The sequence below is a fragment of the Grammomys surdaster genome, unplaced genomic scaffold, assembly GCF_004785775.1.
Source record: "Grammomys surdaster isolate TR1022 unplaced genomic scaffold, NIH_TR_1.0 266, whole genome shotgun sequence".
NCBI classification, from domain to species: Eukaryota; Metazoa; Chordata; class Mammalia; order Rodentia; family Muridae; genus Grammomys; species Grammomys surdaster.
In genome coordinates this window covers 931,691-951,328 of record NW_021604707.1, presented here as the reverse complement: position 1 = coordinate 951,328, position 19,638 = coordinate 931,691, and the positions used below count along the sequence as shown (strand labels likewise).

Here is a 19,638-nt window from a genome sequence, read left to right as displayed (position 1 = left end):
AAGCCTTTCAGTTAAAATGGAGGAAACATCCTGGGTCAAACCAAAGACTAGTCACCCACCCAGGTGGCTCCAGAGTCAGGCCTTCTTGGGCCCTGAAGACCTTTTCTTTGTCTCTTCCACAGTATCCGTTTCTTTCCCTATAGGAAAATTTACACCAGCAAATATGCACTAGAATCTCCTATTTTCATTGAAAAATAAAGGCAGGCTTTGTGGTACATGCCTCTACTCCCAACATTCAGCAGGACAGACGGACAGACAGACAGACAGGCACATGTTCACACAGGGAATTTGGAAGTGAGAGCTGGAGTTTAGGTCAGTAATACAGCATTTGCCCAGCATACATGAGGCCTTTGGTCAGATTTGATCCTAAGTACAAGGAAAACAGGATTGATGATATCTAGACTTACTTTGTATTCCAATAAAATGTTTACAATGAGCAAAGTCTTCCTGGCACCTGTGCACCTGTCTACTCTTTCTCTCGTGTATTGAAACCTCTGAGGAGCTACCTATAGTTCATCTCCACTGCCTAATTTAAGAATATACATTAAAAAAAAAAAAGTCTCATATATCCCAGGCTTGCTTGGAACTCACTATGTAGCCAAGAATAATCCTGAGCTCCTGGTCCCCGTGCCTCTGTTTCTCAAGTGCTAAAATCCTAGGCATGTGCCACAAGAGGTTTATGCAGTCCTGGGTGTAAGGCAAACACTTTTCCAATTGAGAATACATCCCCCACCAAAAATACACCTTTTTAAATGCATGTGCCAAAGGCAAGCCTACACCACACTCATCACCCCACTGGGCCTTTCAGCGGCATCTGCAACCTCCTTAGAGCCCTGTCGTTGATCCTGTCTCAAGGCTTCCTCCGATATCAAGAGCATCTCCTTCACAGACCCTCTGCTGCCTGCATCTGGGTTACTTGGGCTCTCTCCAGGCCCTCCGGCCACTGTAGCTTTATATCCTCCCTAGGCTCACCAGCCCCAAGGACAAGAGCAATGCTTTGACAATATTATAGAAAAACTAATTGTTTTACATCATTCAGATGTCAAAGTCACTGTTACCTCCTTGGATGGCCATTTTTTGTTTTTGTTTTTGTTTTTTTTTTTTTGTTTTTCGAGACAGGGTTTCTCTGTATAGCCCGGGCTGTCCTGGAACTCACTCTGTAGACCAGGCTGGCCTCGAACTCAGAAATCCGCCTGCCTCTGCCTCCCGAGTGCTGGGATTAAAGGCGTGCGCCACCACCGCCCGGCCTTGGATGGCCATTTTGCATACTCTCTCTCACCTGACTCTCCTTTAACACTCAGGCATTACTATCGATTAGAAAGACTAGCGATCTGGGGATGTAGCTCAGTGGCAGAGCACTTACTTACCCTGTATGAGGCCCTGGGGTCTATCCCTGGCATTGAAGGAAAAAAAAAACCAACAGAAAGAAAGGCAGGAAGCCAAGCATGGTGGTGCATGCCTTTAATCCTAACAGAGGCAAAACTCTGTGAGTTTGAGGCCACCAGCATGGTCTACACAGTAAGTTCCAGGACAACCAGGGCTATGTAAAGAAACTACGCCTCAAAAAAAAAATATTATTAAAATGACCTACAACTGCTACCACAGTGAACAAATTGTATGGGTATGATATCAAGATTTATAACTGAGTTTGAATAAACCAGAAAGGGTGAAAATACACTAAGGGGAATGAGGGGGGCACTATTCTGAGAAGATCTGAATTCTTGCCATCTATACAACTGAAAAGGTACAGAGAGTTCAGCTGCTCTTACTATGGAAAATTAAACTAAAAATCCATTCTTTTGAATACAAAGAATAGGCTGGAAGCCAGACACAAGAAAGGAATTCTTTAAAATTGTCACTGCTATACTACAAGGTGACTACTGGCTTGACTGTTTCATCACCCACAACCTGTGCCACTCAGAACATCACTGCAAGGTCTGTTGTGAATCTCCACAACCCTTCAGGGGCCTCTGCACCCACAGTGGTTACACCAGGCTGCAGCTAACATGAGCAAGTCCAAGGTGTGGTCTGCTACAATGAACACCTTCTGCCTCTTCACCCAGTGCCTCCAATCTGCTCAGTGAACAGGAAAGGCCAGAGACCCAGGATGATAATGATATTTATTGGAAATTACACAATAGCAGTCTGTTTTTTTGTTTTGTTTTGTTTTGTTTTTTTGGTTTTTCCAAGACAGGGTTTCTCTGTGTGGCCCTGGCTGTCCTGGAACTCACTTTGTAGACCAGGCTAGCCTCGAACTCTTGAACTCAGAAATCCGCCTGCCTCTGCCTCTGCCTCCCAAGTGCTGGGATTAAAGGCGTATGCCACCACCGCCCGGCTAAATGTTTATTTCTTTTTTTTTTTAGCAGTCTGTTCTTATGTAGCTGGAAGTCCTTATGTAATTCTTTGTGCTTTAACAAGCCTTTCCAAAGCCTGCAACTGACCAAGCTTGATCTTCCTTCAGCTCTGTCACTGCCATATACCACTGCTGGAGGAGACGCCAGAACCTGAGGCAGGGGCAAGGTGAGTTAAGTCACTACAGCTGAACCTCTTCCATACGAATGCTAACAGCACAGTTGTTACTACCATAGAATAGTAAAAAGTAAGAAATAAACACAGCAGGGCTATGGTATGTATGGCTCAGGGGCATGGCTTAGCATGCACGGAGGTTCAATCCCTAGCACCAAAAATAAAATGTAAATTAAAATGGAATTCACATAGTGTATAACTGACACATGGAAGCCTGCACAAAGGCCCTTAGTCAACAGTGTGGTTGTTAATAAAACTGCTGATAGACCTAATAATTCATGTTCATCCTAAGATTAAAAGAAATGAGAATAGCCATAAGAAAACACACACCACAGATTCTTTTTGCTCTTGCATAGGCAACACACCCCTCAAATTCAAGATGTACAAGCTATGAACTATAAATTCTCCACTAAAAGTAAAGGTTTGCCCAGCTTCAGAAAAACAAGAAGACAGAGAGCTGGGGTAGCCCAGTGGTAGAGCACTTGCCTAGCTTGTATGAGGTCCTGGGTTTGGCTCCTCAGGACATCTTTTTAAAAAAAATTGAACATAGGTGTGGGGACTTCAGTTTCAGCAAAATAATGATATATTACATTATCTAGTGAGCTCCTAATCTAACGCCAGGCAACATTTTTCAGGCCATGTTGCTGCATTACATAAAAGTGATTCTCTTAATGACGTTCTAGTTTCTATGATCCTCATTTTGGTAGGATAGCTTCATTTTCTCAACTTTATTATACATTTTGATATAGGAAGATAAGAACAAATGATGAGACTATAGAGAAACTAGAACTTCACATGCTGTGGGTGATTAAAATACTGTAGGCTCTTTGGTAAAGAGTCTGGCAATTGATCAAAAGTCTAAGCAGCTATCAAATGACACACTGATTCCTTATGAAGATATAACAAACCCTAGTGGAGTAACATATTTCCCCAAAGAACTCATCCATAAATATTCATAGCGTTAGTCATAAGAGCTAAAAACTGGAAACAGTCCAAATATCCATCAACTAATAACAGGATGCATAAAATGTAGAATATCTATATACATGCCCATAAAAAGGAATGGAGAATTGGGAGGTTAAGGCAGAAAGCTAGCAAGTTCGAGGCCAGTCAGATCTTCACGGACAGGCCATATCTCAAAACAAAACAAACAACAACAACAAACAAAACAAAAAAAGGGGGGGTTCGAGAAGCTGGAGAGATGGCTCAGCTGTTAAGAGCAATGGTTGCTCTTCCAGAGGTCCTAAGTTTGATTCCTAGCAACCACATGGTAGTTCACAACCATCTGTAATGGGATCCCATACCCTCCTCTGGTGTGTCTGAAGACAGCGACAGTATATTCAAATATATAAAAAATAAATAAATCTTTAAAAAATAAAACAAAACCACAGCTCCCCCGTGCTCCTACAGCAATACTAATTAAACTCAGTGGGTTGCCAAAAGCTAGGAATGAAAGGAAGGATCAGAAAAGGAAGGAAGGAAGGAAGGAAAGAAGGAAGGAGGGAGGGAGGGAGGGAAAGAGGGAAGGAAGGAAGGAGGGAGGGAAGGAGGGAGGGAGAAGGAGAGCTATATCACTGAGCTAGATAGACTCCAGCTCATAGCCCTTTTGGTTTGGGGTTTTTTTATTTTGTTTTGTTGTTGTTTGTTTTGTTTTGTTTTGTTTTGTTTTGGAGACAGGGTTTCTCTGTGTAGTCCTGGCTGTCCTGGAACTCACTCTGTAGACCAGGCTGGCCTCGAACTCAGAAATCCGCCTGCCTCTGCCTCTGCCTCCCAAGTGCTGGGATTAAAGGCGTATGCCACCACTGCCCATTGTTGTTGTTGTTGTTGTTGTTGTTTGTTATTGTTTGGTGGTGGTGGTGGTGGTGGTGGTTGTTGTTATCGTTTGAGACAGGGTCTCACTCTGTATGTAGCCCAAGCTAGTCTGGAACTTATGCAAGACTCCAACCTTGGCCTCTTGAGTGTTAGAATTATAAGCATGAACCACCATGTCCAGCTCCAAGGTCTATTCATGATTAAAAAGATCAAAGTTTAACCAATATAAATTTTACAAAGAAAAAACGTGTAACTTGTGAGAGTTCCAGGACAATGCTCAGGTGTGGTGCCCATGAGAAGAAAGGGACAAAACAAAGCACACAGACCTGGGGAGATGACTAAGTGGGTAAAGCCTCTTGCTATGCAAGATAAGGACTAAACCCTTGAGCCCACGTAACGCCCAGAGCAGGCCTGCAATCCCAGTGCTCCTTCAAGACTCAAAGAGGAGAATCCACAGGCACTCATGGGCCAACTAGCCTGGTGTGTTCAGTAGCAAGCAAGGCAGCTAGCTGGCAAGGACTGACCCTGAGGTCGTCCTGTGACCACATGTGCACCATGTTGGCACTCACACAGGCAAAGATATTTTTTTAAGCATCAAACAGGAGCTAAAGACATAGTTCAGTGATCGAGAGCACTGCTGTTCTTCTACAGACCCCAGGTTCAGTTCCCAGCACCAACACAGCAGCTCACAACTGTCTGTAACTCCAATTCCAGGGGATCCTACCCTCCTATCCAGCCTCTGTAGGCAGCAGGCACCATGTGGTATACAGACATACATGCAGGTAAAATACTCACATACATAAAATAATAAAGTAAGTCTAAAGGGGGAAAAAAGAGAAAAGAAATAAAAAGCATCAAATGGTGGTTAGAATGGTCTAAACCTGGTCTAAAAGGTGAAAAATCTTAAACCTCATCCTGCTGGTCTACCAAGAGTTTCAAGGTTCATAAACTAGTTTTTCTAACTTCAAACAGGGAGCTGGTGAAAGGCGAATTTCAAGGCCTGACCCATGAAGAATCTCTTGTAATCAGTTGTACATCAAGGAAAAGGCACAGAAATCTTTGTAAATCTCCAGGTGATCCTTGTGTAAGCCAGATCTAACTCCAGCACAGCAGGGAAAGAAAAATGCAATCATTTGAAAAGTAACTTGAAGCTGGGCGGTGGTGGCACATGCCTTTAATCCCAGCACTTGCGAGGCAGAGGCAGGCGGATTTCTGAGTTCGAGGCCAGCCTGGTCTACAGAGTGAGTTCTGGGACAGCCAGGGCTACACAGAGAAACCCTGTCTCAAAAAACCAAAAAAAAAAAAAAAAAAAGAAAAGAAAAGTAACTTGAGACCTGCTTCTGATAATCGGGGCATAGAAAGCTCAGAATTCTTAGCCATCTTAATGATGTGAATAAATATTCTTATACAAACTTTCAAAGGTCACAGCTCCCACCTTAAAAAAAGAAAAAAGAAAGAAACTTGGGCTGTATAAAAAGCTCACCAGGTAAAGGCACTTGAAACCAAGCCTATCACCAGAGTTCAATATCTGGAACCCACACCAATAGAAGGACAGAACCAGCTCTTGCAAGTTGTCCTTTGACCTGAACGTGTGCACACAGACACGTGGACACACACACACACACACACACACACACGAGTTAAAATGTTGCTAAACAATAACTTAGCAAGAACGTGTACGTCTTCCTTCAAAGTATGCAACTCACCAGATTCTTTAATCTAACTGAGTGTCTTTATGTCTTAGAACCCTGGAGGAAGTAGGCGTGAACTCTCTTTACCAACCAGGTTGTTCTCTCATTTACTTTCCAGTTTTCCATTACTACATGGCAACAAGCAAATCAGTGCCAGACACCCATTTGGACACCTAAAGTAAACTTTGAATGTAAATATAGACTCACAGAAATCATCTGAAGACTAAAAACTGGCTGTAAATGACTCAGTGACTAATACTGGGCCACCCTATTATTCACTACAGATAGATTTACAAAGCTCCAGCACTTGCCCTCCAGCTCCCTCCTGAACAGCAGCATCATTTGTAGACAACTTTCAGGCAGACGGACACCACCTGTGGTGTGCATATGCCTCTGCATGAATTGCTACATGCCTCCCCCAACCCCCTTATCTCTAGCTCCTTCGGTAAAGTAGCAGTCACTGTGAGTAGGAAAGATAAAAGTGGGTCTTCTGCACCCTGAAAAGCTGCAGGTGACTATGCCTCAAACATTACAACCCCAACACATCAGATAAAATCCTAGACAATGGAGACAGAGGCACAGTCTGAAGTAGTACCTGTTTCCTCAGTAAGTTCACTCTAACTTAACCACTGAAAAAATATAGTCTTGTTCTGAAACTGACTAAGGACTAAAAAGCTAATTGGTACTGGTTTGAAGTCATTCCCTTTACAGCTAATTCACTGCCATGTAGACAGGCTAATGAGGGCTTTACCTGTTTCCACTGCCAAATTTTCATTCTGCAACTCATGTGAAAGGGGTAAAGTATTTTATAACAAGGTGATACATTCAGATAGATGACATATTGATGCATTTACTGCTTTTTAAAACTCTTTGTCTGAGGTTAGGGATATAGCTCAGTGGTAGACACTTGCCTGGAATGCACAAGGCCCTGAATTCTATCTCTAACACAGCAAAAAAGAACAAAAACCAACGTTAAAAAAAAAAAAAAAAAAAACACCTCTATCTTGGGAGCTGAGGAGATGGCTCAGTTAGTGAAGTGCTTACCCCATGTGATCGAGAAAACCTGAGTTCAGAGGCCAGGCGTGGTAACACACACCTGTAATCCTAGCACTGGAGAGGCAGGCAGACAGGACCAATGGAGCTTGTTGGCTAGCTAGTCTTGTTGAATTGGTGTCCTCCTGGATCAACAAGAAACCTTGACTCAGAAAATGTGCAAAGTGATAAGCACCTAATGTTCACCTTTGGCACACACATGCAGACACACACACACACACACACACACACACACACTATGCTCATAGAAAAACCTCTCTCACTCAGCACGTAATTAGGGTCTCTAATAATACTAAACTCCCTTCTTAAAAAAACTCCTACAGTAGGCCACCAATCTCTGATCTGGTGTTCAGATATGGAAGCCAGGATCCACCCCCACCCCTGTACTGTGTCATTTTGTAGCTCAACTGTCCTGGAACTCCAGAGCATCCCACCTCAGCCTCCAGAGGTCTGGCATAAGAGGAAAGCACTACAACCCCTGGCTATCACCAGGACATTTCTTAAAGTGCTTTCTCAGCATGGAGTAGTGGAAAAGTAACAGACTGGAAAAGAAGCAAGGTTTCATTACCTTGACAACTGAAACAATATCTTTCCTAACTCACCAATGTCATTGGTAACAGAAAGCAGAATATTTGTTATTTTATACCTTGAGAGTAGACAGTGTGCTGCAACTCAGTTCTGTTAAATCTAAACTGTGCCTTGTCCAGAAAAGTCCTACTTCATTATTAAACAATCAACTTGGGAATAAATGTCTTTTTACGAGAGACATGAGTTTTCTCACACCTGATCCATTTCACCAGAAAATGTTTAACTTCAAAATGACAGAATTTTTAAAAGATGTGATTACTATTTTTTTTTCCTGCATGAAGAGATGTTTAAAAATCAGCTCTCCCAGCAGTGGCTCTGTGGGCAAAAGCCCTTGCCACCAAGCCTGAGGACCCCATGGTTGAAAGCGAAGGCCACATCTGTTGACCTCCACGTGGTGTGTGCCTTCTGTGCAGGTGGCACCTCCAGGTTGGACTCATTGATGCCTGCACTGAGGGAGTTAAATGAGATCACAAAACTGGAATCCCTTGACAGATGCAGCTCTTTAGTTTAAAAATCAGCATAATCACAGTTCTACTGGCTCAAAATGCAGACTGTGGAAAGTCAATGTTACCTGAGTAAACAAGGAGTGGGCAGTAATAATAGAGCTGCTGCCATTACTGAGCAGCTTGCAGGTGCCAGGCACTGTGAAATACCCTTTAAATATCAGCTTTCCAAAAAGTCATCACCACAACCAAGAGTGGCTGCTGTCCAAGCTCAAAACACTACGTGGGGCTTCACTCAGATCCATTACCACAGAGCCTGGACCTCTCTCCCCACTGCAGCAACTTTCACCCTAGACAGGCTGCCAGGGCCCAGTGTGGCTTGCGCTTGCTGCTGTCTCCCAGCTTCCACCAGATGATGCAATCACGAGCTAGACTGCATCTCAAGGGATGTAGAGGAGGTTGTAATTTACTCAGCCCACAAAGAGCTTTAATTGAGCAAATTGCTCAAAAGCCAGAGAGCTAAGTAACTACAAAGCCACAGTGAAGGGTTCCCAATGGGGAAGGAAGGAAAGGGTAAGGGTGTGTGTGTGTACAAGAAACATATGCACAAGCTAGCTGTTCTTTTAAAGAGAGAGCTGCTCAAAAGCCAGAGCACTAGGTAACCAATAAAGCCATTACTGAAGGGTTCCCATTGGGTAAGAAAAGAAAGAGGGTGTGGTGTGTGTGTGTGTTGCTCAAGAGTGTGTACCCAGAGTGTACACTTGTTTTTTTTTTTTTTTAAAGATTTATTTATTTATTATTTCTGAATACACTGTAGCTGTCTTCAGACACACCAGAAGAGGGCATCAGATCTTATTACAGATGGCTGTGAGCCACCATGTGGTTGCTGGGATTTGAACTCAGGACCTCTGGAAGTGCAGTCAGTGCTCTTAACCACTGAGCCATCTCTCCAGCCCATGGAGTGTGCACTTGTGATGGACATCACAGGACAATCTCAGGTGTCATTCCTGGGGCACTGTCCACCTTTTTAGTGTTCCTAAGACAAGCTTTCTCATTGGCCTGGATCTCACCAGCAGTGAGCTTCACAGATTCTCTTGTCTTGGTCTTGTCTTGGCATCCTAGGCTCTGGGATTACAAATTCCATCAGTGTCTAGCTTTATTATATACTGCACTATTAATGTTGCTTTCCAGGTAGCTATGCCAAAAACCATACTCCTGCCAGTCTTGTATGAAGATCACTACTGTTCAGCATCCTTAGGATTTGGAGTTGTCTACTTCAACTTGGGTGTGTGGGAATATGTCATTGAAATTTATGTTTCCTTAGTTACTCACAAGGCTGAACAGACATAAATATATGGGTTTCTTTCTCATTTTCTAAGGGCCTGTCACATGCACATGCAGCACCTTGCTTAACAGTCTCTTCTCTAAGCAGAAGCTATGCACATACTTTCCTACATTCACTTCTAGAACCTCTCTCATTATGCTCTTCACCTGCTTCCTGGGTGTTTGAATATGTATGAGCCTATTTCCGGACTGCTTATGGTGTTCAATTGATATATCATTATTAATTTGTCAAAAGCAGCATTATGTTGTTTTAAGTATCAGTTCTTGGTCCCTGGCAGAGAAGTTTCCCAATTTTTCTTTCAGAGTACCCTGCCCCTTTTAGAAGTAGTTTGTCTACTTCTTCATTTCTGCTGTGGCTACACAAAGCACAAAAACATTTCCAGAGGTTTGACATCTTTGCAACACCGGAAGGTCCTTGAACTTCTGTGGTTCCATATTACTCAGTCACTCCAGAAAGTTTTTAAATTTTCTTTTCTACAAAATTTTGTACATATTTTGTTGAATTTAATTTATCTGCAGGGGTAGGACTACACATCAGTAAGAGAATCTTGCCTGGCATATGCTAAGGTCTGCATTTGATCAACAGCACCATAAATATTTCTGTTACAGTTTATAACTATTGAAAACCATGGATCTGGAGGTGGGGTATGGAAAAAATATTTTTGTAAGAGGAAAAGACGTCTTAGTTAAAAGTGTCCTAAAGAAATGTTGGACATGGTAGCACATGCCTTTAATCCTAGCACTAGGAAGGCAGAAGTAGAGGCAGGTAAGAATTTCTGTAAATTCAAGGCCTGCTTGGTCTACATAAGAGTTCTAGGCCAGCCAAGACTACAGAATGAAACCATGTCCTAAAACAACAACAAAATGTCCCCTAAAGGCCTGTGTGTTTAAGGCTTGTTCCTCAGTTTAGCACTACTGGGAGGTAGTGAACATTAAGAAGTGGGTACTTGGCGAAGCCCCTGGCGCTGACAATGGCGGAGCTTGGTGAAGCAGACGAAGCGGAGTTACACGCCTGGTGGCTGCCGAGCAGCAGAAGGCGCAGTTCACTGCGCAGGTGCATCACTTCATGGAACTATGTTGGGACAAGTGTGTGGAGAAGCCAGGAAGTCAGCTAGACTTCCGCCCTGAAAACTGCCTCTCTAGCTGTGTGGATCGCTTTATTGACACTACTCTTGCTATCACTGGTCGGTTTGCCCAGATCGTACAGAAAGGAGGGCAATAGGCCATACCTTAGAATGACAGAAGACCAAAAGACTTGCTACTAAGCAGATTGAATAGCCAGTGGTGAAAGACTTGTCAACGTGTCTGTTGGTGTTAAAAGGTAAGAGAGCAAATGTTCAAAAGTGAAGTTTTATTTATGGGAATTCAGTAATTCCAACTTGTATCACACTAGTTAATAAATGTGAAGTCTCCGAGAAAAAAAAAAAAGTGGGTACTTTCAGGTCACCAGGAGAAGATGCCCTTGAAATAGAGTATGGGACACTGGATTCTTTCTTCACTTTCTGTTCATAAGGCCCTACTAATATGCTCCCACTGTGATATGCTGTGACCAGTTGGTTATAGAAAGGAAACTCCAAAACTATTAGTCAAATGATCCTTGTGTCTTTATGAGTTGATTATATCAAGTATGTGCTCTAGGGATGAAAAGCTGGGTAGCACAGCAGGAACTTGAGGTAGTTATCATAAATATGAATATTACTTTGCTAAAGCTTTTAAATCAAAGTCTACCAAAACAGTGATTTAATCTCATTTTAATCCTAGAATTACTGTTTTGCTGAAGACATTTAAAAGAACCTAAATGTCACATCAAAAAGCATTCTAAGCCAAGTGCTGGCAACACATGCCTTTAATCCCAGCAATTGGGAGGCAGAGGCAAGGAGAATCTCTGAGTTTGAGGCCAGGCTGCTCTACAGAGCAAGTTCTAGGACAGCCAAGGCCACACCGAAAAACCCTATCTCCAAACCAAAAGAAAAAAGAAAAAAAAAAGCATTCTAAGGCCAGGTGTGGTGGCACACACCATTAGTTCTAGCACTTGGAAGGCAAAGGAAGCAGATCCCTGTGAGTTTGAGGCCAGGCTGGTATACAGTGAATTGCTGGACAACCAGTGCTACATAGAGAGATCTTGTCTCAAAAACAAGTATTCTAAGCATAAATGTTTGAAGGTATTTATATTTATCAATAATGAATTAATTAAAATCCAGGAGCTGCATGATTGTCTCTCAGAGGTTGAAGCTATTGCTGAAGATATCACACACTAAGGGAAAGGAAAAAGAGATGTAATTATGTTTTACTTAAGAATATATTAAAAACAAAGTAAAATCTAGAGGCTGGAGAGCTAGGGGTGTGGTTCAGTGAAAGAGCACTTTTCCTAGGCTGGGTTCCATCTTCAGCATCTCACACACACGCACACACACACACACACACACAGTAATCCAGAATGCTTTTCCAGTCATCAACCTCAAGAGAAAAAGAGATGAATAAATGATGACAAGACTGAAACTCACTAATATATACACCACTGTCTAAGACTGAGAATAGAGTTCTTTTTTTTTTTAAGATTTATTTATTTTATTTGTATGAATACACTGTAGCTATCTTCAGATATACCAGAAGGCATCAGATCTCATTACAGATGGTTGTGAGCCACCATGTGGTTGCTGAGAATTGAACTCAGAACCTCTGGAAGAACAGCTGTTGCTCTTAACCTCTGAGCCATCTCTCCAGCCCCCAAAGTTCTTTTATCTATTGGCTGCCTCCTCATTCTTGTCTGGTTCACCAAATCTATCACCTTTTGCTTTTTGTAAAATTAAACGCTATTCGGCCGGGCAGTGGTGGCACACGCCTTTAATCCCAGCACTTGGGAGGCAGAGGCAGGCAGATTTCTGAGTTCGAGGCCAGCCTGGTCTACAGAGTGAGTTCCAGGACAGCCAGGGCTATACAGAGAATAGCCCTGTCTTGAAAAACCAAAAAAAAAAAGCAAAACAAAACAAACAAACAAACAAAAACCAAACAAACAAACAAAAAATAAACGCTATTCTATCGATGGCATGTTTTAAGGTTTTGAGGTTTTGTTTGGTTGGTTTTGGTTTTAAGACAGAGGCTCACAAAGTATGCTGGTTGGCCTCAAACTCACTTGTAGACCTGGCTGGCCTCAGACTCACAGAGATCCACCTGCCTCTGTGCCCTGAGTATTGGGATTACAAAAGTGTGTACCACCATGCACCCAGCACTCATTAGGAATTAAATGTAAAGTTGAAAAGTTGGTCAAAAGGGGATGAAGCAACAGCTCAGCGGTCAGGACTGCTTACTGTGAGGCCCACAGGCGCAGACAGGCAGAAGACACCCAGAGGCCAGCCCACCTACCAAGTGGCTCACCCACAGCAGGTGCTACTACAACAAGCACATATGTGGTGGAGTGATGGAAGAGGAAGAGAAGCAGAACAGGTTTGTGCACAATGAAGGGAGGCAGAATTGAAGACTCAAAGGTAGTGAGGAACAGCATGATGTCAATAGCTACAATGTCACCTAAAGCCATGATAGGGTCCTGGTCAACGCTGCAGCTGAGGGCAATGCCTGGGTCCATGGCCCTGTGACAGCAGGAGTCTGTGTTGACGTCCATGGCCCATGTTATCACCAAAGGCCATGCAGATATCCCTGGTCTGGGCTGCCTCCTGGGGCCATGTTTATGTCCAAGGCCTGCACAGAGCTGGCCTTGCCCTTTGCTGGCTGTACCACTCTGGAGAGAGCTCCCCACCTTACCTGGGCAGCACAGAAGAGCTGGCCCTGATGAGCCATCCAAAGGGTATGAACACAGGAGAGCTGGCCCTGCCGCTCATCTGCCTTTTGTTTGTTTTGTTATTTTATCTGTTTGTTTATTTGTTTGTTTTTCGAGACAGGGTTTCTCTGTGTAGTCTTGGCTGTCCTGGAACTCACTCTGTAGACCAGGCTGGCCTCGAACTCAGAAATCCACCTGCCTCTGCCTCTGCCTCCCAAGTGCTGGGATTAAAGGTATGCGCCACCACCACCCAGCTTGTTATTTTATCTTATTTCATTTTATTTTGGTTTCTTTTAGGGGAAGGTTGCAGAGTCAGGGGGTACATATGAAGAGACGGGGAGGTAGGATTGGGGTGCATGATGTGAAATTCACAAAGAATCTATAAAAAGACTTTTGGTTTTTGGTTTTGTTTTTTAAAGAAAGTCCTTACTGGGCTGGAGAGCTGGGCTCAGCCGTTAGCACTCACTGCTCTTCTAGAGGTCCTGAATTCAATTTCCAGCAACCACATGGTGGCTCACAACCATCTATAATAAGATCCAATGCCCTCTATTGGTGTGGCTGTCTTCACATACATAAAATAAATAAATCATTAAAAAGAAAAAAGAAGCCGGGCGGTGGTGGCGCACGCCTTTAATCCCAGCACTTGGGAGGCAGAGGCAGGCGGATTTCTGAGTTCGAGGCCAGCCTGGTCTACGGAGTGAGTTCCAGGACAGCCAGGGCTATATAGAGAAACCCTGTCTCGAAAAACAAATTAAAAAAAAAATCGAAAAAAGAAAAAGTGCTTCATGCTCTTGCAGAGAACCAGGGCCTGGTTCCTAGCACCCACATGGAGCCTCACAACCATCCCAAACTTCAATTCCAAGAGATCTAACATTCTCTTCTGGCCTCCAAGGGCACTTCTGCACATGGTGCTGACATACACGCAGGCAAAACACTTATATACATTTTTTTAAAAGCTAGCCAGATACACTACAAACTTTGGTTACAAGGCATGAGAAGTCAAGGCTGCACTAAGCTGAAAGCTTCATTTCAGTGACTAGCTTTCAAGGTGCTGCAAGGTACTTTGTAGGCCACTAGGGCAGAAAAGTCACTAACAGCCTTCCTCAGTAGTAGATTCTGCATGCTACACTACCAACCTCCCAGGCAAGATGTATCCACTGTGGGACAGTGTATGACAGTTATGGGAGTAACCAACTGCTTTGTGCTTGGATTTGAGGCCTGCTCCACAGGAAAGAATTCCTGCCTGGTACTGTAAACCTGGTCAAAAGCCTGATGCTACAGGGATCATGGGCTATAGTGAAGAAACTACTAGTGTTGTGCTAAATAAATGTACTGTGTCCATCAAACTGCCTTCGAAATATTTATATTTATGCCCACAGACTAGTGCTGCTATCGGCTCTCGTCAAAAGTCTTTGTGCAGGAGGTAATAGTTACTGAAGAGATTCATAACTGGCTAAAGTGCTAAGAATAAGTAATTGCTGACTGCTAAGTCATAAATAGGACATCTTTAACATACACATTTTCTATCTCTTCCTCCCTCGACCCACTTCCCCGCCCCATTACACACACACACACACACACACACACACACACACACACACATGTTCAGAGAACATCAAAGAAGAAAAAATGGAGGATGCTGGAGAAATGGCTCACTGGTTATGAGCACTTACTGCTCTTGCAGAGAATCAGGGTCCAGTTACCAGCACCCACACAGTGGCTCACAATTGTCTGTTAACTTCAGTACTAGGGATCAGACACCCTCTTCTGCCTTTCACTAGTACCAAGCATACACATGGTTCACATACATACACTCATACATATAAAATAAAATTAACGGACATCTTTTTTAAATCTAAGGAATACATGTTGGAGAGTAACCAAGGAAGACAGCTGTTGTCCACACCCTCTAGCTTCCACGTGTGCACACAGACAACACCCCCATACACATGATACCTCAAAGAGAGACAAAATACATCTCATTTTGATATTAAGTTCAAACAATTAGCTGAATATGCATTAATTCAGTAACATTTGACACAACTGTTAGGAAATGGTTCGAAGACTAAGACACTCTTTAAACGAATACTTGTGGGTTTGTGAGAGCTATCATAACCATTAGAAAAACCAAACACATCTACAAATTAGCACTATTAGCTGACACTAGAAGAGCCTACAGATAATAAGCACAGAGTATTACTGCTACTTGAGAACATCCCCATCCCATCAGGCTAAGACGGTTAATAAAAATACAGGAGCCACATAATTTGGAAGTTTCCAGTAACCATGAGGTTTAACATCAGAAGCAGGTGAAATTATGTTATTAACTCTGTAGCCCACATATTATCATCTCAATATTTAAACTATTTTTTCATACTAAATCTAAAAACTTGATGTGCACAATTCACACTAGCATACTGCATATGTGTCTTAGTTCAGAAGTCTAACAGACATGGGCTATTGGCTAATAGGATAGTATATATGATGCCAAAAGGGAACATAGCAGGAGAAACACTGCATAAATTACATCCTCAGAGTCCCTGACGATGGAGGGCAGCACAGAGGACAAGCTGGAGTGAGTTCTCTCCTTCCACCTTGCAGGTCTCAGGAATGAATGCAGGCCTCAGGTCTGGTACCAGGTGCCTTTAGTAGCTGAGCCATCTCTCCAGCCCCCTCACTGTGATTCTGAAGTCAATCAGTTAAACTTTAAAAATAACCAACAGTAACCAGTTATTTCATCAGATTGCCCATAACCTTCTGGCAATCACTGTTTCGGAGTCAAAGCCTTACGCAGTATTGATTTTATAACAACTATTTTCAGCACATTTTAACTAGTCTTGCTATCACTTGAGATTAACCATAACTTTCTTCTTCCCTAACCAGTTCCAGTTCCTCACACACACATCCCCTAAATTCACTAAACCATTTAAAGTTATATAAACAAACAAACAAAAACAAAACCTGCTTCCCAGAGCTATGGAGATGCTCAGGGTTAATAAGAGCACTTGCTGCTCTTACAGGGGACCTGGCTTGAGGTTCCAGCACCTACAGAGACTTACAACCATTTGGAGCTGCAGTTCCAAAAAAAAATCCCACACCCTCTTCTGGCCTCTAGGAACACCAGGTATGAATGTGGTACATACATTCATAAACACACAAGAAATAATAATCTTTAGAAGAAGAGGGGGAAGAGGAAAAGGAGGAGCAGGAGAAAGAGGAGGAGTAAGAGAAGGAGTAAGAAGAGGAGGAGGAACTTCCAGCCACTCCTACAACCTCAACAGACTCTTGTCACCCAGGCATGAGCAACAGGAAGACACAAATGATCTCAGAAAGAGAGGAGAGAGAGGGACTGTATTTTAGAAGGTATACCATGCTGCAAACTCACAGAAGCTACAAGAAGTAAGTTGAACAAGCTCAGTGGGTCCCAAATGAGCCTTCACTTGGTGTTACAGTGGTATTTCAGAAGGACAGAAACCAGATAGCTTTCTACCATTTATATGATGATTCAACTAAGCCACAAAAACAGTAAGGAAAATGTCTATGGTATGAACCAAAGCACCCTATTCACTCTCCTACTCCTAACCCACCTGGGCCCCAGGAGAACTGCTGTAGAACCACTCAGCAAAAATCTGGTTGGGCCACGTTTTTGTGTGGTGGGGGGAGGGGTATGTACCGGGGAATAAACTCAAGGCCTTACATGCCCCAGACACACTCTGCCATTGAGCTATATTCCCAGCCCTAACATTTCATTTTTCTTAACTCACTAGACTTAATTTTCACTTGTTAATCTGACAGAATGTCTATCATAAACAGAAACAAGTTCTGCATGTAGGAAAACAGATAGCTGGACTGGGAACATCTACACTTTTAGGAGAATATGTATTTGAATGGCAGTAACCATTGGCACTCAAGTTTAAAATAAAAACTACAACAGGATACTTACTAGTTTTCACCATATAATCTTTACCAAATGAAATCATGCAGTCACCATGTATTTACTACTGCGTAAAATGTAAACTTATGAAAATTACAACTCAGTGCTTCTCAGCCAGTCAGTCAATTCTATCTGTTGTCCAGAAGCCTAACCTTTTCTATTGTTTTTGCTTTTACTCATGGGTATATGTGTGTGTTTACCGGCCTGTGACTGCATACCTGGAGCCCACAGATCAAGCATCTTCCTCAATCACCTTACTTTCCAAAACTGAGACATTCACACACCTGCAGATCACCCAGTTAGCCTGGCTGGGGGAGCACCAAGGCTCAAGATCAGCCTGTCCCCAACTCCCAAGTGCTGTGTTACTGGCATGGGCTTTTATGAGGGTACCGAGAATTAGAATTCAGTGCCTCATGTTCACACAGCAAACATTTTATCCACTGAGCCAACTCACTGGCCCCAAAGTTTTGCTGGTTTCTATGTAGACCTGGCTGTCCTGGAACTCAACTCTGTAGATTCTACTGCTTATGTCTCACCAGTGCTGAGATTAAAGGTGTGTACCAACTTTTTTTCCTTTTTAATTGTTGGGGATATGGGGTATAGGTGTACTTTGTGGACTTAGTTCTCTCCTTCCACCATTATGTGGGTTCCTGAGAACAAACTCGGAGAACTGGGCTTTCCAGGGAGCTTTACCTGCTGAGCATTGTCTAACGGACCAGACCGAGGTTTTGCTTTTAAAAAGTAAGATGTGAGTGAGATGTGCTGGCATACACATCTTTAAGCCCAGGAGGTGGAAGCAGGCCGATGTCTTTGAGTTTCAGGCCAGCCTGGGTCTATCTATTCAGGCCAGCTAAAATTGCACAGTGAGACTCTGTCTCAAAAGAACAAAGCAAAGCCAGGAGTAGCAGGGCTTGACTTTAATCTCCTTTAATCCCAGCAGACACGAGCAGCTCTGAGAGTTCCAAGCCAGCCACTTATGTGAGCACTGCATGTCTCAAAATAAATAATTTTTAAAGTAAAATAAGAAAATGACTCTTTCAGTTCATAGGACTCATGTGGCAAATCACCAGTGAAGTATTTTTAAGCACCCATCTACACTTAAAACAGATACACACAAGGTGCTCACACAAATATCCTGTGCACATTTATCCTTGCACACAAAGATCTAAAACATACCAATATATTAGTAAGGATTTTATCTAGTCATATTTTATTTTAGGGCTTTTTACTTCTTATGCTGTTTCTATGAGAATCATGTGTTAAAAAAGAAAAAAAAAAGGCAAGAAATTGATCAGTGCCAATCTGAGGTTATTTTGGAGTGATATTCCATAATCACTAAATAAAAACCATTTAGGGGGCTTGAAGACAAGAGCCTTGCTTCACTTGGACATGCTCACCTACATCCAGGCCTGCAATATTATGTACAAATTACTTTTGGTGGATCATGTTACAAATCATTACAAAATGTAAAAATGACTTACATCTGAAGAAAAAAAGAAACCCTTAAAGAAAAAGTAACTACTTCAGAAGGTAGACGTTATTGGAATAATTGAGTCACAAGGTGGAAAAAAAAAACAAACCTTTATCCAAAATAAAAATGTAAACCTACTAAGTGACAGGGAATCATTCTCGTGAAAATAGTTCATTTTGTGTCAATTTCGCCTAGATTTGTAAAAAGTAAACCTGGTAAAGTTACTAAATATACCAGCTTGCGCAAACATTGTACGTTACTCTGCCCCCAACCAATCTCTATTTCGTTTTCTCAATTCTAGAGCAACAAATTAAGTACATACAGTTCATGGGTGCAGTAAGTATTGTAGTGGCCCCAGCGGAGGGGATGGATACAAAAGAACACAATGTAATGCTGCACACCCTCGGGCCCACAAAGAGCTTACTGCTGCAGTGGCGCGAACAGGTCAGAAAGCGAGACTAGTCAAGAGTACCTTTTGCTTTTAATGAAAAGTAGATACACTTGGCCTTAAACACAAGACTAGTGAAAGATGTGCAGGCACGCTCTTAAGGATTCAGGGTATGGGATTTTAGCTGGGTGGATTTCATCAGTAACACCACAAAACCAACCCCTACTCTCTGGCTTAAGTGTACATACATATATATTGGTTGAAAATGGGTTGAAATCCAACTAATCCACCTAACAAGGCTAAAATAAATGGCACACGAATTCAGTAGCCTTCGTGTGCTGGGAAGGGAGATCGCAACTATGCCATTTTACCTAGTACCTATTCAACCTGGCTACAGACATTCCTCGTTTTAATATTAGTTCAATGAGAACCCGACTGCCTAAGAGACCCGCCTCGCTCTCCAGTTTTCTTGGTCCTCGGCCTCCGCCCTACCCAGCCCGCCATCGCGTTTGCAGACCGACCCGCAGGAGCGGTCCCCACACCTTTGCGGGCGGGGTGGCTGGGGATCGCGGGCCGGGATGAACGCACGAGAACCCACGGCCACGCGCGCCAC

At 42.9% G+C, this 19,638-nt stretch overlaps 1 protein-coding gene and 1 pseudogene across 1 annotated transcript in view; one reads left to right on the top strand and one right to left on the bottom strand.

Annotated features, from left to right (window-relative positions):
• Positions 1-19,638, bottom strand: part of Prdm10 (PR/SET domain 10) — a 103,893-nt gene that overhangs the window by 83,615 nt on the left and 640 nt on the right. The gene's annotated exons all lie outside the window — the stretch shown is intronic.
• On the top strand, positions 10,429-10,679 carry LOC114628233 (annotated as a pseudogene).